A 25879-nucleotide genomic window follows, 5' to 3' on the forward strand; every position below is an offset into this window, starting at 1 on the left:
AGAAGAAGAGGCATACCCACAGAATAGTTTAATTGAAAAAATATATGATTTTTTGAAGAGAACTATAAGCTACATATAAGCCACAGCAATCAAGGAAACTTAATGAGTTCTTAGATGGACAGTTGAGATAGGTTTAGTGTCCTTTTTCATCTTGACTTGAGGCTGACTTCCAAATCCCATGGCTCTTCCTCCACAGGCTGACTGCTTCCACCTCTTGCCTGGATTCACATGAAGTCAGCTCTCTGATCCTGTTCCATATCTCAGTTCACAGGGACTGCTCCACTCCAAGGTCTTTGCAGTTTCTGTTTCTAGGAAAACAAAATTTAACAAGGCTACAACAATATTTACACACATTACCAGCACTATCAATTCACTTTCTGCCTGAGAAACCAATGCAGAACAACAGGCAGGGCTTCTGTCTGAGAAATTAATATAGATCAACTGTATCTATACTTTTCTCTGCTCAGACCACATCTGGAGTGTTGTGTTCAGTTCCTGGTACTCCTCATCAAGTACACTGACAAGTTGGAGAGTGTCCAGAAGACGGTGCCCAGTTACAAGAAGGGCCTTGAGGTCATGCCAAATGAAGGCTGGTTGAAGAAACTGAAAGTGATGATCCTGGAGAAGAGAAAGTTTAGGGGAGTCACAGCTTTCTTTTAAGGGCTGTCACATGGAGGAGGGGTCAGACTTGTTCTGCCCAAAAGGCAGAAGCAGGAGCAATGGGTAGAAATTAAAGAGAGGCAGACTTAACCTCCTAACAATTAGAGGTGTTCTAAAGTGGAATGGGCTACCTGAAGAAATAGTGAGTTCCCCATCATTGAAGGTCTTCTAGAAAAGACTGGATAACCATTTGTTGGAGATGAAGTAAAGCGAATTCACATCTGGATAAGGTTGGTTTCTAGGGTCTCTTCCAAATGTAATATGCTATCAGTCTATGAATGACTATAGTTGATATTATTAACAGCTGTTGAAAGAAAGAACCTGAGCCCTTGATTAGTTGACCAAGGCATCCATTGGATAATGAAGCACTTCCATGCTGATTCAGTTCAATTCAAAAAGTATTTATTAAGCATCTAGGAAGAGCCAGCTACTGTATTGGTTCTGTGAATACAAAGAAAAAAATGGAACAGTCCCTACCCTCAAAGAGTTTACATTCTTTTATTGTCACCAATGGAAGAGTGGCTGAAATTTTCATTCCATTCTAAGTGATTCTCCAGTCAGAAGTTGACACCTACCTATGAAATTAACTGCATGAATTTTCCCCTTGTGGAGTGGGTGGGCAGTTGACATCCTCACCCTGTGTTTACTATATAAATGTGTGTTTCCTTGATGCTAGATAATCCTGGTGTGGCTTTTTTGAAGAAGGAAAGTAAAAAGCCACCATGGCTAATTCAGGAATTACAAAATATACTGTAGGTATTTCTCATTTGCATTAGGTAAATAGAAGCTGTTTAGAAAAAAATAAAAGAAAATCCCAAAGTAGGAGGAAAAAATTTGGAATTGGGTAAGGAGAAGAGACATCAAAGGTTCTAGTGAAGCAGGTGGTAAAGGGGGTAGGATTGAGTAATCTTCCCTTGGGCTCTGCATACCCTATGAATAAAGCAAATGAGAAAAGAGAGAGAGAGGCCCCCATTCTGGCAAAGAATAAACCATTCCAGACAGCTATAGTTTCATTTTCTCCTGACATGTAGGAAAATTGAGAGAAAAGAAAGCATACTGTAGGCAAAGTCAAGGAGACCAACCATCTCAGAAAGTTGGGTTTCCCCTCCAACCCCCATGACATCTGACATCAGAGCTGTATAATCCCCAACTCTTTCTAACCCCCTCCATCCCCTCAACCTTGTCTTTTTTTATGATTGTTCTTCCTGGGAGGTAAATAAGGATCAGCCATATTGAAAAGTCTGGGGAGGAATTTTCATCGGTCACTGACAGAAAATACCCATCCCATCCAACCCTCCCACCAGGATGCTCTCAGCTGCTTTGGAGAAATACCACACAGGCTTAAGCTCTTTGGAGGCAGGAAATGACTTCTTTTTCTTAATCTTTGCCTGCTCAAAGACCAGCAGCCATCTCAGAGTATAAAATTAACTCTTAGGCATCTGTATATGAATTTCAAAACTTATCTCTCTTCCCTTCCTCCCCCCCTCATCCTTGCTATCTAGGAAGAGTCAGCTACTATGTTGGTTCTGTGAATACAAAGAAAAAAATGAAACAGTCCCTCCCCTCAAAGAGTTTCCATTCTCTTTCTGTCACTAATGAAGACTGGCTGAAATTTTCACTCCATTCTGTGTGATTCTCTGGTCAGAAGTTGACTCCTATCTATGAAGTTAACTGCATTAACCTTCCCCTGGCAGAGTGGGTGGGCAACTGACATCTCCACTCTGTGTTTCTTGCCTAACTGTGTTCTTCCTTCCTTCTTTTCTTCCTTCTTTCTTTCCTTCCTTCCTTTCCTTCTTCCTTTCTTTCCTTTCTTTTTCCTTCCTTTATTTCCTTCTTTATTCGTCTTTCTTCCTCCCTTCTTTCCTTCTTTCCTTCCCCTTCCTTCCTTCCTTCCTTCCTACTATCATCCTTCCTTCCTTTCTTTCTTTCTTTCTCTCTCTGTATCTCCCTCTGTGTGTGTCTCTCTCTCTTTGAACTAGCACACTTATCTAGAAATATCCCACATTTAGAGGCCTTGCTTTTTAACTTACAACACACACACACACACACACACACACATACAGCCACACAACCATTCAGAAGGCTGGCTCACAAAGCCCACTCCAACGCAGGATAACCAAAGTCAGGAATCTAATTTGATGTTATTCTTATAGAAAGGATAACCATCTGAGCCAGAGACTTGATCCCTCAAGACTCACATGTTGTTCAGAGACTTGGGATGTTTGGCCTTAAGAAGAGAAAATTTTAGGGAAGCCAGGAGACCCATCTTGAAGTATTTGGAAGATTTTCACATGGAAGAAGGATCTGACTGGTTCTGCTTAGCCCCAGGAGGAAGAACTAGGAACAGCTGGTAAAAATTGCAGAGACTGATCTGGGTTATTAAGATTTATCCAAAGATAGAAGAAGTCTGTTTCAGGAGACAATGGGGTCCGTCTCACAGGAGGTGTTTAAGCAGAGGCTGGATGATCATTTGTTAAATATGTTGGAGAGAGGATTTCTGGTCAAGTATAGGTTGTCTAAATGACCTTGAGGTCCTTTTCAACCATGGAATACTGTGACTTTGAGCATAGATTGAACCAGGTGAGAATGAATAAGGAGAAAATTTTTAGCTAAAAGAATACTAGAAGATGGTAGGAGGTAGCATGTTATAGAGAGGTGATCCTGTTGGGAAATATAAGTTATTGAGAGAGAACTGATGGACACACCTCCCTAGAAGCTGAAAAAAAGAGATCATCCACTAGTTGACAAAGGGACTGCAAAAAGTTTTGGTCCAGGGGAGGAATGTAACCTGGGGTTCAAGTGTGGTGCATTTGCATAAGACTTTCCTCATTCATAGAGAGGTAGTATTAGGTAAGCAACATGATGGGTTCCACATATGGACCCACCATATGAATAATATCAATCAATCAGCTATTAATTAATCAACAGTATATAGCACTTTTCCATTTACAAAATTATTTACATCTATTATCTCATTTGTTCCCTCACAATAACCCTGGGAGGTAAGTATTATTTTACATAGGAGGAAATAGAATCAAGGAGGCTCAATGATATATGAGATCATGTAATTAGCAAGTATCTAAGGTGGGATTTGAACCCAGGTCTCCAATTCATGCCAAGTATGCTATCCACTACTCTATGCTGTTTCTCATAAATACTATTTCCTTTAAGGTCCTATGGGGATACAGAGGTGAAAATGAATGGCCTGGAGGGAAGAATGCTGTGTATTTGGAGTTATAAGACCTGGGTTTAAATTCTAGCACTTCCATTTACTACTTTTGTGACAAATGACAAGTCACTTCAGTCCCTTGGCCTTCCTCATCCATTAAATGGGGAGGTTAGACTAGTTGGCTTCTGAGTCAACTCTAGACCTATGATTCTATAACCTTAGGCACTTGACTCCCCCTCTCTAGGTCTCAGTTTCCCCAACTGTAAAATGAGGGGTGTTGGACAAGAGGCCCTTCCATCTCGATATCTGTGATTCTGTGATAATGGGAGCTGACGAATAAACTAAAGTTGCGTATGGAATTACACTTGTTCTTCTTGGCCTCTAAAGCATAACAAAGACCACCTGGGCAAAAGTTCTGGGAAGGCAGATTTCAGCTCAGTCATATCCTATGACCTGTGTCACAGAGAGGCAGATTTCAGCTTAACATCAGGGAAGAACTTCCTAATGATGAGAGCTCTCCAGATGTGGAAAGGGCTGCCTGGGAAACAGTGAGCTCCCCGTCAGTAGAGGTGCTCAAACAATCTCGGTGACCCCCCCCTTGTCTTGGGGAGTGCAAGGGATTCGTATTTCTGGTCAGGGTGAGACTATCTGATCCTTGAACTCTTTCTCAGTCTTAGACATGGGATCCCCTGATCCTCATGATCCCCTGAGCCCTGTCATCGAGACATTTGCAATGTGGTAGGGAAGAAACAACTAACACATTGCAAAAATTAATTAACAACACAAGACAACCTCTGCTAAGAACCCCACGAGGGGTGCAGAGGCTCCAAGCAGCAGCAGGAAGAGCTCAGAGGAGAGGGAGGTCAGAGCAGGGTATTTGTGCTCATCCTTTCTGAAAGCCCTCAGAGGCTTCCAGAGAGGGGGGAAGAGAGAGAAATGAGAGTGGAAGGCATCTGTCAACAATCCTACCTCCCTAGCTGAATTTGAGACTCAGGCCTACACTTGACCTTTATACACATGGAGCTGGCTTTGCTTTTCAGCTTTCCCGAGAGCTGTTAGCAAGGCATCGGATTGTTCTCAACAGAAGGGGCTTCCTTCCACAGAGTTCCCAAACCACACACATGGCAATGAATGCCCCATCCTTTGAAATGTTCTGACCCTGGGGGTCTATTTGATCTCCCCCCTGCAGAAAGAGGGGGCAGCAGGGCAGAAGCAGGGCTCAGGCCTCCCAGGCCCTATACATTCCTCTTTATTCCATTCTTCTGTCTGGGCCAGGGTACCAACCAGGGAGAGAGGTTCAAAGTGATGGATTTCAGTTTGATGACAGGAAGGAAAAAAATAAAATAAAATAAACTTCTTAACCATTAGAGGTTTCCAAAAGTGGAATAAACTGCCCTGGAAGGTAGTCGGTCCCTCCTTGCTGGAGAGCTTCAGGCAGAGGCTGGATGACCATTAGTTGGTATTCAATGCAAAAACTCCACAAGTATTTTTTTTAACATTTTTATTTAAAGTTTTGAGTTCCAAATTCTCTCTCTCCCCTTTTCCTAAGTCAGTAATCAATAAAATATAGGTTATACACGTGCAATTATGTACATTTCCATATTGGTAATTTTGTACAAGAAGACTCAAATGAAAGTGAAAACAGCATTCCTCAGTCTGCATTCAGTCAATTTCAGTTCTTTCTCCAGAAGTGGATAGTATACTTCATAATTAGTCCTTTGGGATTGTCTTGGATCATTGTATTGCTGAGAATAGCTAAACCATTCACAGTTCTTCATTGTACTGTATTGCTGTTGCTGAGTACAATATTCTGCTGGTTCTGTTCACTTCACTATGCATCAGTTCATCTAAGTCTTTTCAGGTTTTTCTGAAATCATTCTGCTCATCATTTCTTGTAGCACAATAATATTCCATTACAATCATTTACCACAGCCCCGTGAGTATTTATTAAGTATCTACAAGATAAAAATGAAATTAGCCCTGCCCTCAAATACCTTACATTCTCCTGGGGGCAGGGAAGAAGCAGAAATAGATATGATATGAAGAGGTCATTCGGTGGCGTATCAGAGCTTCAAGGCAGCTAGCTGGTGCAGTGAATAGAGTACTGGGTTTGGAATCAAGAAGACCTGAATTCAGGGCAGCTAGGATAGAGCCCTGGCCCTAAAGTCAGGAGGAGCTAAGTTCAAATCCTGCCTCAGACATTTACTAGCTGTGTGACTCTGGGCAAGGGGTGGAAGGAAGAGTGGAAGAGGAACAGGAGTGGGGGATGAGGAGGGGGGAAGGAAGAGGAAAAGGAGGAGGAGAAGGAGACCTGAGTTCAAATTCTGTTTCAGATTCAAGCATTGTGACTCTGGGCAAATCAATTAACCTGAGTCAGCTTCAAGTTTGCTCATCTGTAAAGAGGGTCGTTGATTCCGTGACCTGTCCAGCCTGTCCAGCTCTCAATCTAGGATCCTTTGTCGACAAATAAATAAATAAAAAGTACTTTTAGAGAAGAGAGATAGAAATGCTAAGAACTGGTCAGATAGAGTTGAGAATTGGTACCTGAGCTAAGCCTTGAATGGAAGTTATGTTACAGGGTGGATTCTTATTCAGCTTCAGAGTGGACAGCTTAGCTGCTGAGGTCGCTTCCAGCTGAATGGTGCTACTTCTAAAGTGAAAGGACCTGGGTTCAAGTCCTGCCTCTGACACTGTATGACTTTACATTTACTTTTCCTGGGCCTCAGTTTCCCTACTTGTAAAATGAAGGGTTGGGACCAGATAGTCCCTGAGGGCCCTTCTAGCTCTAAATTTACAGATTTTAAGTCAATTCCTCTGTGTGAGCTACAATTTTCTCAACAATAAAATAAAGGGATGAGACCCAGTGTCTCTGAGGCCTCTTTTGGGTGACTCTGGAATGCATGATGGCCCATTGCTGGGATGGTAACAGGAGCCCTCCTTAGAAGGCTGTTCCTTGACCAGTCACCTCTTACACAGTGGGATGAGGGAGTGAAGATGAGGGGCCCCAAAAGAGACTGAACTTTAGGGGGGGGGGAAGGCAGGAAAAGATGTGAATTCTGGCCCAAGGAGGGTGATGGGCTCCACCTCCCCCACTAAAAAGCCAGTCCAGGCAGTTAGAAGGAAAGCCTGGGGGGAGGAAACTGACTCCATCCCCACTTCTTTGGGAATTTGTTGGTCTTGTAACTTTTACCTCCAACCTCTCACTTAAGAAGAAAAAAAATACAAAAACTCTTGAGTGGAAAATGGAAGAGGCCCTGGTCTGGGATCATTAATCTCTACACAATCAACTCCCTTCTAGCCCTCTTAGAGCAGGGAGTTGGATTTCAGGTGGAATCACACACACTCACACATTCACACACTGTCATACACACACACACACACACAACCCCAGAGATATAAACCTCCTCTTTGGAACAGAAGTAGGAGGGACAGCTCCCATTCCCTTCTCTATTCCTAGGACCCTGGCCACCCTTGCCCAGAGAGAAGCAGCAGTCTTACTGGCAGCGCATTTCCTTATCTGAATCTCATAGGAAGCAAATACACAGACAATAAGACACAAGAAAGTTTTGACACCATCCAATGCCAGGCCCAAATTTTATAGGTGGAAAAATTGTGACCCAGAGAGGGTAACATCACCCAGTATGGTGACAGCAGAGGTGGACAAATAATAAATGGGTAGAAACTCGACCTGTGATTTCATTGGTTTAGGGGATGTCTGAATAAGAAAACTCTATCGAATGATATAGGTCAGTCTATTGTCTTAGAGTAGAATTTCTTAACCATTTTTTGTCTTGGAGACCCCTTGGACACTCTGTTAGTCTTAGAATAATATTTTTAAATGCATAAAATACATAAGATCACAAAGGAAACCAATTATATTGAAAGACAGATGTATTTTTCCCACCCAAATTAATGGACTCCCTGAAATTAACCCATGGACTCCTTGTGTGGGGGGAGTGTCTGTGGAGCCCAGGTTAAGAACCCTATCTTACAGAATTACCTACAGTGCTGAGAGGTTAGGACTTGACCAGAATCTCGTGGCCAGAATGCTTCAGATGCAGAACTTGAATTCAGGTCTTAGTTTCAAAAGTTGGGTCTCTAAACTATACCGTGCTCTCTCTAAAGACAATAATAAGAATAACTCCTACATATTAACGCTCTAATGTTTGTAAAATACTACACATATTATGCCATTTGATCTTCACAGCCATATGTAGCACCAATGCAATTTTCACAGTGCCAATGGTCACTATAAATATACTCGCATAGTGCCCAATCACAAAATATAACAGACTCTCCATATAGAAGACAGTAGCAAAGCTTTTATTCGGACACCAGAAAACCAAATCCCAACACTAGGAAACCAAATCCATCATAGCAACATAGAAGTTAATGCAGCACAATGTAGCAAAGAGCTACACCATCCTTTAGTCTTCAACCAACACAAGCCTAGCTGTCACAGCAGGTGGCAAACTCCAATATTTACTCACAAGCTTAACTGTCTCCTTTGGATGTGTGCTCTCCTCCCTCAGTGTCTAGCTGCTCTGACTCCCAGCTTCCTGTAGGTTCTCTCCACCCTTCGCCAAACTCCTCCCACCACAGGCTCCATGTGATTACATTCAGCTTATTAGGGGTTAGGGTATGTCTGCAAAGCAGGGAAGGTCTTCAAATTCCCTTAGGTTTATTAAGGGGCAGAGAAGATCTTCAAATTACCATTACATTCAGCCCCAAGATATTTCATGTCCCTTAAAAAACAAAAATACATTAACAATACATTTCATTACATAGACTAATGAGAGTTTGGGGGTAACTGGTGTCAACAGAACTTTGCACAATATAACAGGAATAATAGAAAATAAGCACATAAAACCATATCTTGGCATAGGAGATCAGGCACAAGTACTCCATCTTTCCCCCCTCAAATAAATGGGTCTCAAAATCTTGGGGTAAAGGGCAAAGATCTCTTCTTTGAAGCTACTTCCAGCTGAAATTGGATGCAGAGCTGTCCCTGCCCCCAAAACATCCCACTCAAGAGGTCAGTTCTTCTGGCATCTGGAGCTTGGTTCACACCAGGTCCAGGGGTAGCACATCACAGGGGGTGGCATCAGGCTTAAGCAATCAGGCATCTGCCGGTGGAGGGTACTAAGCCTGCAGGAAACAAATCTCGCAAACAAATATAACAGACAAAAAGCCAAAAGGAAACAAATATAGGATCAGACATGCTTGTGGAATCCATGAATTTACTATCATAGCTTCATTCATGGGAGAATATATGAGTTAAGGGTACAATTTGGTGATCATCCTCTCCTGAATAAACAACAACTACAGTATTGTCTTTCCCATGTGCTATATAATCTCCACAGCCTTTGGAACATTGTCTGGCTTTACCCATACTTTAGCTCCCAGTTTTATGCTATCAGTAGAACCAAACCTTTCAGTTCCTGATAGTTATTTTAGGAGGGTCAGTTTTCACAAGGGGTAGTGTTTCATAAGGAATAATAATCACTTGAACTATTCTATCATTTTTACAAAACATTTTTAGGTTCTTCACCTAAATTTTGCAATGTCACATTAATTTCTCCTTGATAATTAGCTATTATTATCCCCATTTTAGAGATGAGGAAACTGAGGCAGACAGAGGTTTAGTGACTTTCCCAGGGTCATGCAGCCAGTAGGGTTCAGAGGCAGTACTTGAATCTAGGTCTTAACTTCAAGGTTGACTCTCCACTATATCATGCTGCCTCTGAGGACAATATTATCATTTACAAAACACTCCACAGATCATGTCATTTGAAGTTCACCACAATGTTTTGAGGTAGGTGCTATTATTTTTTTTTAAAGCAATCAGGGTTAAGTAACTTGCTCAAGGTTACACGGTCAGTTATTTCTGGGTGTGGTGCTAAGTATCTGAGCCCGGATTTGATCCCCAGGTCATCCCGACAATGGAGCCGGTGCTCTTACTCACTGAGCCACCTGGCCGCCCCAAGGTAGGTGCTATTATTATCCCCATTTTAGTATAGGATGCTGGAGTTTAAGATATTTAGTGATTTGTAGTCATGTCACTGAGTGTCTGAGGCTACATTTGAACTCAGGTCTTTCTGACTCCGAGACTAGTACTCTATCCACCGTACCATCCATTTGCCTGCCTCTGAAGGCTAATCCTCTTGCCTCTTTCCCACAATGGCTCACTAGTCTTAAAATTAGCCCTGACCAGAGCCAAAGAAGCTTCCAAAAGCACCCAAGAGAATTTTCTATGCCATTGGGCACAACCTTCATCGTACTCAGGCTAAAACTGCGCCCCATCATTCTCACCCTTATCCCTGAATCCATATGGGTTGTCTCATAAGCTACAGGGTCAATCTTAAAAATCAAATTTGGAGGCCCCAAGTGGAACAGACCTTGAAAATCATCTCATCAACCCCTGATCTCACAGAGTAGGAAGCTGAGATCTCAGACTCCAGAAAGAGAGACACAGTATCAAAGAGTAAGAAGGCAATAGTCCTACTGTTCTTTGCTGCAGCTGGGACACATCTGGAATATGGTATTCAATCCTGGGAGCCATATTGTGGGAAAGATGGGGAGTTTCCAATAGAGGATGACTGGGATGGAGGAAGGCTTAGAGAAGATTCATGTTGGGACATGATAGCTGTCTTCAGATATTTGAAAGGCAATTAATGAAAAAGAGGGATTCTATTTGTTTTTGTTTGTATGTTTTTCAACCAAAGGATCAAACTAGGAGTCAGTCAGTTCATAAATTTACTTGTTAAAGTTTGCTATGTGCCAGGCAGTGGGCTAATCTCTGGGGATACTGAGACCAGCAAAGACAATCCCTGCCCTCAGGAGGGCACTCTAAGGGGGAGAAAACATGTAAGCAACTGGGTAGAAACAAGAGACAGACAAAAGTAGATAGAAACTGCATTGGGTGGAAGGGGAAAAAAAAAGGTAAATTTAAGGTTTTGGTTGCTGTTCAGTGGTTTTTCAGTTGAGCCTGACTCTTCCTGACCCCATTTGGGGTTTTCTTGGCAGAGATACTGGAGTGGTTTGCCATTTCCTTCTCCAATTCATTTTACAGATGAGGAAAATGAGGCAAAAAGGGTGAAGTAACTTGCCCAGGATCAAATACTAAGTGTCTGAAGCCAGAATTGAAGGCAGGAAAAGGAGTCTTTCTGACTCCAGGCTTGGCTCCCTAACTGTATCACCTAGCTTCCCAAATAAATGTAAGGAAAGGAAAGGAAAAAAAGTAAAGGAAAAGGGAAAGGAAAGGAAATAAAAGCTTCCTAATGTATTGAGGGTGATGAAAACAACCCCTGGTTTGCATGTTCAGCTACACAGGAGGCGCCCCAATGCCCCATCTGTCCAAAGTATCAGGGGTTCCCCTGAGCACCTCCATTACACAATTAGAGCTGTTTCATAGTAACACCTAGCATTTATATAGCACTTTTAGGTTTGTGAAACACTTTATATTATCTCATTTTATCCTTACAACATTATTATTATTCCCTTTGTGCAGATGAGTGGCAAAGTGACTCACCCAGCGTCACATAGCTAATAAGTGCCTGAGGCAGAATTTGAACTTGGGCCTTCCTGATTCCAAATGCAGGTACTTTATCCACTGTACCACCTAGCTGCCTACTAGAAGTCTCCTAGTATTGAAGGTTTTCAAGAAAAAGGTGGATAACTGCTTATCAGAGATGGAAGAAAGGACTTCCTATATAAGCATTCATTGGATTGGATTACCTCTGAAGTCCATGATTTTGAGATTCCGTGAGGTCCAGAGAAGGCAAGGAGTTTGTCCAAGGAGTGGAGGAAATTAATAGAAGAGCCCAGGATTCCCCATTCTTCATCAAACATGGCTTCTCCTTCAATGGACATGCTCTGTCTTAGTTATCTCTGACCGTTCCTGCTTGGTTTCCTTCGGCGCATCACATGCCGCCTCACCCAGTCCTCTTGTCTTGTTTCTTTATACTCTCTCCTTTGGTTATTTCTCACGTGCTTCAATAGATTGGAAGGAAAGTAAATAGAACCAAGAAAACCATACACACGGGGATGCCAGTGATGCCAACAGAAAGCCAAGAATAACAAAAACTAGATTGGAATAATATGAAATCATGTAACCAGGCTCAGTCCCAAAGAAGAGATACAGGAATGCTCCCTGTCTCCTTTCTCTGTAGAGATGGAGGGCTATCAGGGTGGCACACTGCATACAATGCTGGATTTGACTAATGTTGGTTAGTTTGGATGAACTGCCTTTTCCCTCTTTTATGTTTTTGCTGTGAAGAATGGATCTCTGGGAGGGGAAAGAGAGATATGTTGGAAAGGAAGAAAACAAAAATAACAATAAAAAATATGACTCCTATCTATGTTTCCAGTCTCATTTAATATTAATCCTCGAGGAGGAAGCAGTCACTGAGCTAAAATCAATTTTCCTGCATCACTTAAACAATAAAATGACGTTGCTCTGATACTTTAACCAGGTAAGAATATGGTTCAATGAATTAATCAACAGTATAAAAAGTCCCTGAAAGTCACTGGAATAAATGGAGTGATGTTATACCAGGAGTCTATTTCAATCGGTTGAAGGATTTGATCACACCCTGTGGGTCATTTATAAAATATGGAACCAGTTTGATACCAAGGGATTTAAATGTCTGGAAGTTCAGGGTGGAAATCTTCCTGGTATGCCCCTAAGAAGAAATCAGGTCGGAATAAGAAGAGAGGAGAGCTCCTCAACTTTGACCTCAGCCTCTTTTCCCCTCTCTTCATCAGAATAGGAACTGTCAAGATTTAAAAGGTCAGGGAGATTTTGGACCTCTCCTCCCCTTTATCAATATCCTAGCATGATCTTTAAATAGCAATAGTTGCAGGAAGTATTTGTGTTGGGAGCAAAGAACAGATTATATATGATGAGGAAAGGCAAATTCTAGACCCAGCATAAGATACAGTTATACCATTCCTAAGGGAAATGGGTACCTCCAATAATGAGGAAAGGACTTCCACCACCTAGAAACTCCAAGTTACCTCTTTGCTACATGTGTTCCCTAAGCTTGATCACACTTTCCTACAAATTCTCTAGGTACTTGAGGGACAATGTATCATAGACTTTTCTGGGGGATGGGATTGTGAGGGGCAGATATTCTTACTATACTACACTAGTCAATAAGCCTTCCTAAAAACTAGCTAAGTCTGGATGAACAATTGATATTAATTGATAACCATGGGGGGGGTGGAGTTCACCAGTAGGAGCTCATGAAATATTGTATTAGACAAATACCTATCCACAGTCCCTTAACTCTTAGGGGGAGAAATGGGAATTATGCCCTAGGGACTCAATTTGTCAGTGAGAATGGGAGTTGGGATAGGCAACCCAGAACATGTGTTGTAGTCCCTTTAGACAATCTATGTTCCAGATAAAATGACTACTAATTGTTCCTTGGACTCAACATTCTTCTTATGCTTTCATAGAAATGAATCTCTTGTGCCTGGAATGCACTTCCTCCTCTCACTGCCTTTCAGAATTTTTATCTTCTTCTTCAAGGCTTGGGTCAGAGTGCCATTTTCCCTAAAAAGTTTTCTATGATGATGCCTCCCCTAGTTAATGATCTCTCTTTTCTCCAAGTATCTTGCATTTATGATGTGTTGTATTGCCCAGGTGAATATAAGCTCCTTGAGGGCAAGGGTTGGTTGGTTTGTCTGTTTTTGCATCCCAAACTAGAACATGATAAGAGTAGGTTCTTAATAAATGCTTTATTTTATAGTTGAGGAAATTGAGAGCAAGTAACTTGATTCAAGATCTCACAGGTACTAAGTGGTATGAATGAAGACTGACAACTTTATGTACCCTCTGACAACAGAACAACAATGAAATATACAACCTGAGTTAATGTGCTACTTTAGTCCAGAAGATCTGAATTCAAAGTCAGCATCAGCTGTGTACTAGCTGTGTGACCCTGGGCAAGTCACTTAACCTCTGCTTGCCTTAGTTTTCTCATCTATAAAATGGTTATCACAATAGCACCTACCTCCCAGGGTTATTGTAAAGATAAAATAGATATTATTTGTAAGGTGTTTTGCAAACATTAAAGAAGTATATAAATGTGGGCTACTGTGATTATTATACACTATTAGGCACATCCCTCGATGGATTCAATACCAGTAAGATGCCAACTTGGCAGATGATCAATTTTAACCAATATCTGATGGTTCTTGGCATCCTTGAGCACACACACACACACACACACACACACACACATACACACACACAGAGTATAACTTAGAAATTACTAGCCCTAAGTAGGAATTTTTTCATCTCAAGCAAAAACTGTTTTGATGTTCTTTGGTCTTGAAGAGGATCAATGGCATCATGAGGGAGCTACAGTGACTCACATGAGTGGGGCAGAGCTGAACAAAATCGTCAGCCTCACTCTTTCCTCCAGAGTTGTCAAAGTCCAGAGGCAAGAGAAAAGTTGAGACAACTGGCCATGGTCCCTCAAGCATAACTATTTGGGAGATAGGAGAGGAGAACAGTGGTCTAGAGAACAGTCTGACTTCGGGTATGGTCAGTGAGCCAATAAACACTTATTAAGCACCTACTGTGTGCCAGGACCTATGCTAAGCACTGGGGATACAAAAAAAAAACCCCAACAAGACAATCTCTGTTTTCAAGCCCCCCCCCACAGGGTAATGTGGTCAATTACAGAAGTGGAAGGAGGGGAGGGGGTGCTGTTGCCTCCCCTGGCGGTCTTGGAGAGGAAGGTTGGATAGGAGAATGGTTAAAGGATGCTGAGGGTGGGACTGCAGCACAGGCTAGCATAGGACAGCAGAGACCCAGGAACAAGGCTGGAGAGGGTGGGCACCTGAATGAAGAAGTCCCCCTCATCCTTCAGTGTTAGCACCCTGAGGCAAAGCCCCATTTACCTCGTGAAAGTATGGTTCCAGCTTTGCAAAGCACAAAGTAAATGCATTGGCTTTTCTTGTCCACCTTTACAATTTTTTCTTGATGGAACTCCAGGTCCCAAGGAACACAATTTGAGAAATACTGCTCCATAAACCAGCAGGGTCTGAAGCTTCTCTTAAAAAAAAAGGCAGACAAAGCAGCTTTCTGTTTTCCCTTCTGGGGTGAATTACATTTACTAGGAACTCTAAATAAATACCAACCCCTGACTCTCTAAACCTCAGACTTGGCTTGGTCCCAATTCTAGAGGGCAGGATGGCTAACTTGTATATCCATATCACAGGGCAACACTTACTTGTCCACTTAACAAATTGTGAAACTCCTCTCTGTGCATTTTATATGTCAAATAAAATATCATTTAAAGCAAGGAAAATGGATAGAGTGCCAGTCAGGAAGTCAGGAAGACTCCTCTTCTCAAGTACAAATCTGGCCTCGGACACCGACTAGCTGTATGATCGTGGACAATTTACTTAACCCTGTTTTCCTCAGTTTCTTCATCTGTAAAATGAACCGGAGAAGGAAACAACAAACCACTCCAGTATGTTTGCCGAGAAAACCCCAAATGGGGCCATGACTCAAAAACAACCGGTTCCAAAGAGAGAGTTTCAAGAAGACGAACGTGATTGGCTGAACCAAGTGGAAGAGGAACTTCTCTTCATCCTCCTTCTCCCTACATCTCTCTCCATCTGCCTTTAGCTCTTGTTCTCAATGTCCATCCTATTGAGGAAGGCATAGATATCCTTCCCTTTTTCCTCCTATCTAGGCACATTTAAGGGAGTATATAGCTGAATGCTTTGGGCAAAGTAGTGTAGGTTTTTAAGACTTGGACTCAAAAGAAAAAGATGAATAAGCACTTTCCCCTCTCTTCTTTGCAGAGGTAGAGAACTACGGGTGTTAGACATTGAATAGAGCATTAGAAATTTTTGACATTGCTTAATTTTGCTGCATTGTTCTCACCTCCCTTTATTATAATGGATAGCTGGGGTGGGGGTGGTAAGAAATGTCTTACAAAGTGTAAAGTGCCATATAAATATAAGTTTTCTTTATTATTTGGCCAGTCAAGACTGCCAAACATAAGGTCAGGACTCAAAGAAATGTAGATTTATATGTAGATCAAGTTGAACCTAAGAGAAGGCAAGTAGAGGAAGGTTCAGGACACACTTGTTCAGTCAAGACCCAGCCACCAGGACCATTGATGATGACCAGAACCTAGAAGTAGCTTCCCCTGCCTACTGGTCTATCAGGCTGAGGAAATCTAGAAAGCCTGGGGGACCCAATTTGCATAAGGTCAAAACTATTTTCATAATAATACTATGATATTTTCATTTCTAATATTGTTAAAATTGATATATTTCGTTCAGTTGTGTCTGATGTTTTATGACCCCATTTGGGGTTCTTGGCAAAGATACTGGAATGGTTTACAATTTCTTTCTCCAGCTCATTTGACAGATGAGGAAACTGAGGCAAGCAGAGTGAAGTGACTTGCCCAAGGTCACACAGTATGTGTACAAGGCCAGATTTGAATTCAGGTCCTCCTGACTCCAGGCTCAGTGCTCTGTCCACTTAACCACCTAACTACCCTCAATAGTTATAACCCATATAAACAAAAGCTCTTTTCAGGGGGGTCCTCAATAATTTTTAAGAGTATAAAGGGACCCTAAGAACCACTGCTCTGGAGAATAGCTCAGTAAAGTGGAAAGAATACTGGCTTAGGAATCAGATGACCTGGGTTCAAATCCTGACTCGGCTACTCAGCCTGAGTGCAATGGGCAAGTCACCTCATCTCTCTAGGCCTATTTCTTCTCCAGAATAAGGGGATTAATCTCTAAGTGTTTTATCTAACTTTTCAATTGTCCCTCTCCTTTGTCGGGGATGCTCTAGTCATGATCCCCTAACTTGCTAATTATGCTGAACTCAGCTTGAGTTTAGATAAATCATGTTCCACAGACTGTATTTACTTCAACCCGCCATTCCAGAGAAGAGCCCTCCCAATTTAGAAGGGTTCTCAGCAAGTATCTAGACCAGCACTTCTGAACCTTAGTGGTGACGTGGGCCTCTTTGGTGGTCTGCCCAAGCCTATGGACCCCTCTGCAGATTAGTGTGTTTAAATAATTGAAGGAGGTGAGTAAAAATAAAGATGGGACTTTTTCCCCCCCATCCAAGAACATGTACCATCTGAAATAACAACAGCTAACATTTATATAGCACTTTGCGAAACATTTTACAAATATAATCTCACTTGATTCCCATAACAGCCCTGGAAGGTGGGTGCTGTTCTTATCCCCATTCTACAGATAAGGAAACTGAGGCAGATAACACTCATTTAACTTGCTAAGGGTCACACCATTAGTACATGTCTGAGACTGGATTTGAACTCAGGTCTTCCTGATACCAAGTCAAGGGATCTATCTCCAGGGCTGTGTGGGTGACTCTGTTCTCCAACTTGGGTGGCAATCTATGGATTGCCTGTTCTAGACCAATACCCTCTCTGAAGCCTGAATCACCCTCTACATAACCTTTGGCAAATGACCCCCCAGTCTTCAGCTAGATGTCTGTTTTGTTTTGTTTTCTTCTCTCTTTGGGAAATTCTTCTCAATCCCTCCGATCACTGACTTTAGGGCCACTCAGGGGTCCCCCCACCCACGGAGGCCTTCTATTTCTGAACACCTTTAATTGTAAAATTTTCCCCTCCAATGAGATATCTGATTCTCAGAAATATCCAGTCCCATTCCTTAGGTTGGGAAGATACTGATTTGACAAGAACCAGGTCTGCCCACATGCCTTTTTGTCTGGCTGATGAGTGGCAGGGAACCAGGAAATGTTGCCTCCCCCACCCCAAAAACAGCCATTCTGATTGCTGGCAGCAGCATGTTATTTCATGTGGCGATCCTGACCTGTTTCCATAACAGGAAGAACCAAGACTTTTCAAGCAGAAACAGAGCCGGCAGCCCGTGCAGATCTGCGCCTATGTTTGGTAACAAACATGTGCCGGGAAAGGTTGTAACTGGCCCAGCTTGCCTCCCGGGCTGTTATCTCTGGGCCTGAGGAGGTTCTCAGAAGCGACGCCAAGGTCTCCAGGAAGCGGCAAACAGTGGGCTCCCTGGCTTCAACAGGAGCAGCAGTTAAAACATTCGTCAGGCTGATGCCACCCCTGCAGCCCGATCTCCTGTTCCTTCCCACTCCTGCATTGTGCCCAGGGTGCAGCTGGCTTGGCTGCGCTCTGCTCTCTGTGTCCTAGCCTGCAACCTCATCAGGCCAGCCAGGGCCCCCCAGGAACTCAGAGGCCTGCCCACTCCTCACAGCTCCCAAACAGAGAGAGCGTAAATCTCACAAGGGGGTGGGGGGCAGCTTTCTCTCTCTGCCACTTGCATGGAGAGGACAGGCCACTTCCAGGAGTGATGCTGCCCACTAGAAAATTTCCTCCAGGTCATGGATCACAGCTTTAGTGTTGGAGAACTTCAATGTCATTTAATCTAACTTAACACCCTCACTTTATTGAATAGAAAACCAAAGCCAAGAAATGTTATGTGACTTGCCTAAAGTCATGCAGATACATGGCAAAGCTGGGATTTAAACCCATGTCCTGTGATTTAAATCTGACTCTCTTCCCCTTGTACCAGACATCAAGGTCACTCTTTGGGCTAATGAACTGGGAGAGGAGAGAGAAATGGAGGGAGATCAATGATACACAGGTACATGAAATTCATCTCCCACCTCCATGTCTTTGCACAGGTGGTCACCTCATGCCTGGAATGCTCCTTTACTTCCACCTCTTGGAAATTCTAACTGCCTTCAAGGCCCAGTTTGGATAACACCTCCTACAAGAGATTTTCCCTAAACACTCTTTATGGTGCTTTCTCTATCTCCAAGTCAGTTAAAATTTATATTATATATGTAAGTTTTGGCTCAAAAGGTCAGTTATGGGAGACTCTCTTCGCATTGGCAAGGATTGATTATTCATGGGCAGATGGATTTGGTAAGGGGTGGGGAATCTGCAGCCTTGAGGCCACATGTGGCCCTTTAGGTCCTCAAGTGCAGCCTTTTGACTGAATCCAAACTTCACAGATCAAACCTAAGCCCACCCATGGGCTGGAGAGAAAAGAAATCTTATTTCTTCTGGCTTCCTGCTTCAAGTTCCAGGAACCAAGTCTTACTTTCAGAGAAGATGCTTAATTTCAACCTCTCATCAGGTTCCTGAGGGGAGAGAGAGATTCTGAGAAGAAACCAGCATGTAGAGAAGTGGTGATCTCTGTCATGGTCCTTTTCCCAGTTTACTAAGCTAGAGATGTTGGGGAATTTCACCTTGGGTGAGACCTGACACACTCTTTCTTGGTTGAACTGAGTCTTCTCATTCCCAAAAGTGAGCTCATTCATTCTGTGTTAGCTGGTATGTCTCCCATGTATATTTTCTCATATTTGGGGGAAGTATTTTCTCCTATTTCTGTTTTACTAATGACTTAGATTAATAGACTTATTTTCTGTTTGCTATGTATGTTCATTTTAGAACTGGGAAGTGAGTCAAGCCTTGGAAATACATACATACATACACACATACACACATATTCCTTTCCCATTTTGAAATATTTATTGGAAATGTAGCTTAAACCTAAAAATTACTTCCCCTAGACTAATAATATTTCAGGGAACAGATGGATGTAATTCTATTTCTTCTCTCTGAGAAGACCAGATTGGCCAGCCTCTGACCCCAACCTCCTACTTCCTTCCACAGGCAGGAATTAAAGTGTCCCTTGGAGAAAAGTGAGTGAGGAGACCCTAGAGATGATGTCTATTCTTGCCTCCCCACAAGTCACATCCAGACAGACCCATGTGTGTATATATATATATATGACCTACATGGGCAAAACGTAACAACCCCACATACTCCCTCACATATATAATTTGCATCTACTTAGGTGCACAGACCTATCTGCCTAAAAGCAGGAGGGAAGGAGGGAAGACCTGAATTCAAATGTGGCCTGAGATACTTACTTGCTAGGTGATCCTCGGGAAATAATTTAAATTCTGTCTCAGTTTCCTCGCCTGTAAAATGGGAATAATAATAATGCCTACTCCCAGAGTCCTTGTAAGGTGATATTAAAATGAGGTGATATTAATAAAGTGCTTTGCAAAACCTTAAAGCACTGTATACATACTGTCTACTCATTACTTAGCATCATGAATCAAAATGGAAATAGATGTTGAAGATGGTCTACTTTAACCCCCTCACTTTACAGATGAGAAAACTGAGGCCCAACTTGTCTCAGGTCATGCAAATGGTAAATATTAAAGGCAAGATTTGAATCCAGAACTGCACTGCTCACTCCATCGTACCACCTCTCCCTCTCTTTCTCCCCCTTCCCCCGCTCATCTCTCCCTCTCCCTCCCTCTCTCTCTCTGTCTCTTTTTCCCCCTTCCCCCACTTATCTCTCTCCTCTCTCTCTCTCTCCACAAACACATACATGCATGTGGGAGGAATAGATAGGTATGTATGTATATATATATATATATATATATATACACACGTGTGTGTACATATATTTAAATAAAATTGTTAGAATTTATATAGTACTTTAAGGTTTATAATATAAAACACCATACATATGTTGTTATCTCATTTGACCCTCACAACAACCATGGATAGTTGATGTAATTATTGTTCCCATTACAGATGAGAAAACTGAGGCTCAGAGTGGTTTAAGTGACTTACCTGGGGTCACATAGCTAGTAAGTAAATGCTATATCCCACCCCTCTTTCCTTGGTAGAATCTAAAATCCTAGAGGGCAAGATTTACTTTTGTCTGTGTATTTCTGGTGCCTTATACCATGCATGGCACACGATGGATTGAATTGAGCTAACTTCTTTTCTTTGGAAGTAAGGATGGCAGGCCCCCTTGGCCTCCATCCCTGGCTTTGCAAAGTCCAGACTCTTGGTTCTCCCAGACACAGAACAGGTAGGGCAGATGAGGGCAAAGAGAAGGGGCCGCATCCCGTCGTTCTCCTGGTGTTTAAGGAGAAACACCAGGCAGACCTTTCAGTGCTGGCATGGCTTCACAGAACATTTGCAGGCCTGTAGTTGGGGAGGTGGGAATGAGAGGAACCTGACGAGGGCCTGTTAGCCTGTTTTCAATTCTACTCAGCCAATTTTTCAGTGAGAGAATCACAGAATTTTGGATTTGGAAGGAACTTTGTCAGTCATCTGGTCCAACCCCTACCCCCAAAATGGGCCTGCTGGCCACCATCCCCAACACATGGTCATCCAACCTTTGCTCGAAGGCCTTCAGCTGAAGGAAGTCATTACTTTAGAAGGCAGCTCATTCCACCCATTGTTAGGAGGTTTTTCCTCACTAAATGGGACAAAATTAGACAAAAGCTTAATACCTGGTCTGGTTTGGTTTTTTCCCTGTGGGAATAAGCAGATCAGGCCAAATACCTCTTCCATATGACAGCCCTTCCTGGCTTAAACACAGTCTTCCTCCCTCAGCGCTTAGCACAGTGCCTGGCCCATTCACTGTTGGTCATTCCTTTCAGTTTTGTCTGACTCTTTGTGACCCCGTTTGGGGTTTTCTTAGCAAAGATACAGGAGTGGTTTGCCATGTCCTTCTCCAAATGGCACATAGTAGGTGCTTCATAAATGTTTATTGACTGGCTGACCAAGATGAACATTTCAAGCCCCTTAAACCTTCCCTGTGATCACATTCAGCAATGTGCAAGGCTGATGTCTATTATACCTTCTTACACTTCTAGGAGCAGGCACAGGGTTAGGCAGATGGTAGTTATTGTTTGGCCTTCATCCCTGAAGAGGACCATGACATCAGGAAGATGATGGCATGATTTGGATTTAAGTGAGGCAAAGCTGTGCAAACTCACCAGCCTCACTTTCGCCTCCAGAGCCATCTGGATCCAGTGGCAAGATATAGACCAGGATGCCTGGAGATGGGCCCTAAGTAGGCAGAAGGAGAGAAGGGGGGGGAAAGACCAACTCCCAGAACTTTAGAGGTCACCCATCCTCGCCAGACCTTAAATAGGAATCCACATCCCGCCCCCTACTAGAGCATCTATGCCAAGTGGCTCATTCAACAGCTGCTTTCAGGAAAACTCCAGGGATGGGAATCCTGCTACTAATGGGCTACCCAAGTGGCCTATTCCATTTGGGGTGTTAGGAAGTCTTTCCTGACATCAAGGCTAAATTAAACTGGTCCTTTTGCAATTTCCAGTCTCCGGTCCTGGTTCTGCCCACCCTGGGGCTAAACCCAACAAGTCTAATCCTGAGGACTGGAGGAGTTTTGAGTCTCTGCTTTATGATTCTCAGATCCTATCTTTCTCTCCACCCCTTCTCGTCCCACCCTCTCCACCCTTCTTCCTGGACTTTGAAGCTTCACCCTTAAGCAAAAATAGGAATCAGAAGATGTGGGGATGGTCCCTGAGGAGACACAGGGTCTCAATGGCAGCCTGGCCTACTTATAGTAGCTTTGGGAATAACCAAAAGAAAGAGGAAATACAAAATCTAAAAGTCCAGCAAGGGATTGACTCCGGTGCACCCGAATACCCCCAAAGAAGTGCAGCCCATTCCCCTCCCAAGACAGTCCAGTCAAATTTTGAACATCTCTCATTACCAGAACATTTTTCCTGACCTGCCTCAATTATATCTTTTATTCCCCACTAGCCAGGCAAAATGGCTTGTCCTCTTCCCCACAAAAACCCTTCAGACATTTGAAGCCAGGCCTCATTTTCTTCCCTATGTCTCTTCTCCCAGCTAAACATCCCTAGTTTCTTCACCTGATACTTATAGGACCTAGACTCCAGACTTTACCAGCCTGGTGGCCTTCCTCTGGATACCCTTCAGTTTGTCACCCTGTCCAACTCTTCATGACCCCATTTGGAGTTTTCTTGGCAAGGATACTGAAGTGATTTGCCATTTCCTTCTCCAGTTCATTTTACAGATGAGGAAACTGAAACAACCAGGGTTAAGTGACTTGTCCAGAGTCACACAGCTAGTAATTGTCTGAGGCCAGATTCGAACTCAGGATGATGAATCTTCCTAACTCCAGACCCAGTACTCTACTCACTACTGCCTAGCTGCCCCTGAAAGAAACTACATGTACACATATCAGTCAACAAGCATTTGTTAAGGGCCTTCTATCTATTAGGTACTTGGGATACAAAAATAGAATAGTCCTCACTCCCCCCCAAGATATTTACATCTGAGTTGCCCCTGAAGATGGTGGGCTTCCCCCTTACTGTATTACTTCAAAATGAAGCAAGATAACCACTCCTCTGGGATGTTGTAAGAAAGCCTCTAAGTTCCTTGAGTACCGAGACTGTTCTCCTTTTGTCTTTACATTCCCAGCACAGAATATAATGGCAGGAAGAGAGTAAGAAGACAGAAATGCTTGCTGATTGACTGACAGATTCATATATAGTCTCTATTCACATTCCTTCCTTCCCAGGCTTCAATTTACACCAAAACGTTTCAAAGTAACTGAGAAAAACTAGTCAGGGCCAATATCCCACTGGACAGCTTTTTTGAGATTGCAAAATTCAGACAAGAGAAAATGCAAAAGCTCTCCTGGGTCTTTCTGTTTGCCCCCTCCTGCCCTGTAGTCAGCCTGCCCTCCCCACCTCAGTTCCCCAGGGATGAGGATTCTCAGGGCCATGGGGCCAGCCCCTCCTAGCAACCCTCCAAGCCAGCCTTTGCCAGCTGCCCGCCTCTGGCCTCATGAAAGCCAGGGTCAGCGAAAATGTCACTCCTTCCCTTGGTTACTTGCCTTCCCAGGAGAGTCTTTGGGGTTGCCAAGGATCGGCATTTCAGATTGGCCCATGGGCTCCATCCATGAGAAGCTGAGTCCCCAACTGCGGCTGCTTTTGACAGGCCTCATTGTTGGAATTTTACCTCCCTTGTACCCCTTGCTTTATTGGGGCTCAGTAACCTCCCATTAAGGGCCAAGAAGGGTGAAGGGATTGAGTTGGTGGCTTTACAAAAATCACCAAAGTCATTGGGAAGGACAGCAGCAGGGGCAAGAGGCCTAAAAGCTCTGGGTAGAAGGATGGTTTTCTGCCAAGTTAAGCCATTGGAGGGAGGGAACACCTCACACAAAAACAGCGCAGGGCAGAGGCATCTTGAGGAAAGGATCATTCTTAAAACATTCTAGATGGGTATTCATACAGCCTCAGCTTGAAGACTTCTAGAGATAGAGAGCTCACTACTTTCAGAGGCAACCAACTCCCCTTTGGAATAGCTATTATCATGAAGTAATCCCAGTGCATAGTAGAGTCAAGGGACTTGGGTTCAAGTTCTGACTTGGCTATTCACCACCTGTATAACTTTGGGTTTCATATTTGGGGCATTGTTTTCTTCTCTGTAAAATGATGAGGTCCAACCTTGTGACAGGAAGATGATGAACTCAATATGGAGAACAAGATTTGTGTTTTTGGATATGGCCAAAGTGGGATTCTGTTTTGTTTAAATATGCATATTTTTATAAGGATTTTGTTTTTTATTTTCTTTTTTTCCAGTTTGGAGAGGGAAAGGGGAGAAAATAGGCACATGTTAATTGAAAAATAATAAAAAATAAGGGGGAGTCCAACTAAGTGGTCTCTAAGGCCCTTCCTAGTCCTATACCTATGATCCTATGACACAATTGAACAATAAATATTTATTAAATTGATATTTATTCTGTAGATAGAGGTAGATATATGTAAGTCTGCATATAATACATATGCTTATATATCAGGTGGTTATTATGCTTCATGCTCAAAGAGAACCAAAATGACATCACTATGTCAGGGTCAAGGTACAGTGTGTCCGATTGTGATTGGTCAGGCCAATTGGAGCTCGGGGTGCTTTGCCACGGATGGGGTACAAATAGTCCACATGAACATTTGGCATAGAGATGTCTTTAAATGTGCACATTTCATATATGTATGTGTGTGTCTATGTGTCTGTGTATCTGTGTGTATAATTTATAATTCTTGCTTTCCCATTCAGAAAGGAAGCACCTAGCACATAGTAGGTGCTTGACAAATGTTGTCGATAGAGTAATATAAACATTTGGTGGCTTTTATTACTATTAATTGAGTCAAAAGCCCACTCTGAAAGCCCCCTGTAGAAGCAGGCTGATACTACCTCTAGAATGAAAAGATAAAGAAAACATTTAGCCAAGCATGGAAGATTGAAACCAGAAAGGCTGAGAGGAGAGCATTTCTTTTCAGAAGGGGTTTTTCTGAAAATTCTCAGCACCAGCAGGATCCAGCTGGTGACCCCACATACCTCAAGGAAAGGAGACTTGTCTATACTAAGGGATTTCTTTGGCTCTGGCTGCCATGGCTAACCCCCACCCACCGAGTTGTCGAACATCCTTGGTTCCAAGGTGTAAACATCTCCCAACGGCATGCCTTACCACCTCTCCATCCCTTTCCTCCCAGCCATCTCTGCAGCTTCCCTTCAGTGGCCCAGGCACCCTTTGCAGACCCCACAAGAGTTATAGACTTACTGTGTCTCTGGGACAGACGGGCTTGTGAACAGGGAAGTAATTACAGTGTTGGAGTTTCCGTGCCTGTATTCTCATTGGGATCCGACCGACTTACTCATTTCCATGAAATTCCCCCAAAGCCCTTTGGGGATCTTTTTTTTATTACATTTTATTAGCAATTTTTATGGGGGAAGAGGGAGGGAGGGAGCCTCATTTCATTTTTTATCATGATGTAGTTCATAAGATAGAGTGGTGAGATTACAAGGAAGTTAAATTCCAGTGGGAAGAGCCTTGGCTCTGGAACCAGAGGGTCTGCTGCTTACCGCGTGTGATGCCAGGGAATTGGATCCAATTCCTTCATCTCTCAGGGCCTCAGTTTCCTCAAGCATAAAATGAGGCCAGTGGAGTAGATGGCCTCAGAGCTCCCTTCCAGCTGTAAATAACAGATGATGATGGTACTGAGAAAAACCCCCATGAAATCCTCAGAAAGTCTCCTCTCTTCTAAGGAAGGTGAGAAATGTATGCTGGGTCACGTCAATGGCCCAGCCAGACCAGCGTCCTAAATCAAATCAGTGGCACTGAGGAATGTTTGGGGGAAGAAGAGACAACTCCTAGTTATGAAATATCCCC

At 43.0% G+C, this 25879-nt stretch overlaps 1 long non-coding RNA gene across 1 annotated transcript; it reads right to left on the reverse strand.

Moving 5' to 3' along the window:
* Positions 1–25675, reverse strand: LOC138158193 (uncharacterized). Its single transcript, XR_011167590.1, has 2 exons — positions 25271–25675; positions 1–308 (listed from the first exon to the last, which is right to left on the reverse strand). It is a non-coding gene; the product is annotated as an uncharacterized lncRNA (long non-coding RNA).
* Positions 25676–25879: the final 204 nt, after the last annotated feature.

The sequence above is a fragment of the Petaurus breviceps genome, unplaced genomic scaffold, assembly GCF_028583685.1.
Source record: "Petaurus breviceps papuanus isolate PSGF00001 unplaced genomic scaffold, PetGlider_PUasm1.0 101, whole genome shotgun sequence".
NCBI lineage: Eukaryota > Metazoa > Chordata > Mammalia > Diprotodontia > Petauridae > Petaurus > Petaurus breviceps.